The following is a 669-nucleotide window of genomic DNA, read 5'->3' as shown; positions in this document are numbered from 1 at the left end:
GTTGTGGCCTTAATTTGCATTTCCCTAATAACTAATGATGTTGAACATCTTTTTGTGTGCCTGATTTATATTTTATAGCACCATCATTATTTGAAATTATCATCTCAGCTTATTCATTTGCTTGTGTATTCTCCATCATATGTGAGAGCAAGGACCTTGACATCTACCCTAGCAGCACCTAGATCAGTACCTGGCACTTGATAGTGATGATGAAGATGATGATGTTGATGATAGCTAACATTTAAAGAGCCCTTATCATGGGCCTAGCACTGTTTTGAGCACTTCACGTATATTAACCAATTTAATCCATACAACTACCCAAGCAGATAAATGCTATAAGTATTCCCATTTTACTGAGGAGAAAGCAGGCAGAGAGAGGTAGCTAGCCCAAGGTCACAGCACTAATAAGGTGCTGATCCAAGCTTCAGTCCCAGATGTTCTGGAGTCAGAGTCTGCACTTGTAATCAGTACGTTGCAGTGCCCATAGTAGTCAGTCGACAAGTAGTTGTTGAAAGAACAAAACATGGAAGAAAGCCAACAACTTCCAATTATCTCTCTCCAGACTAGTGTTTTCCTGGGTTTGAGACCCTTAGATACAGTGGCTTCTGAATATCTCTTCTTGGATTTTCTCCCTCCAAAACTGAACTCATCCTCACTCCCAATCCTGCT

Source organism: Trichechus manatus, unplaced genomic scaffold (assembly GCF_000243295.1).
Source record: "Trichechus manatus latirostris isolate Lorelei unplaced genomic scaffold, TriManLat1.0 scaffold00030, whole genome shotgun sequence".
Lineage (NCBI taxonomy): Eukaryota > Metazoa > Chordata > Mammalia > Sirenia > Trichechidae > Trichechus > Trichechus manatus.
The sequence above is the reverse complement of the archived record's forward strand: the minus strand, read 5'-3'. Positions refer to the sequence as shown.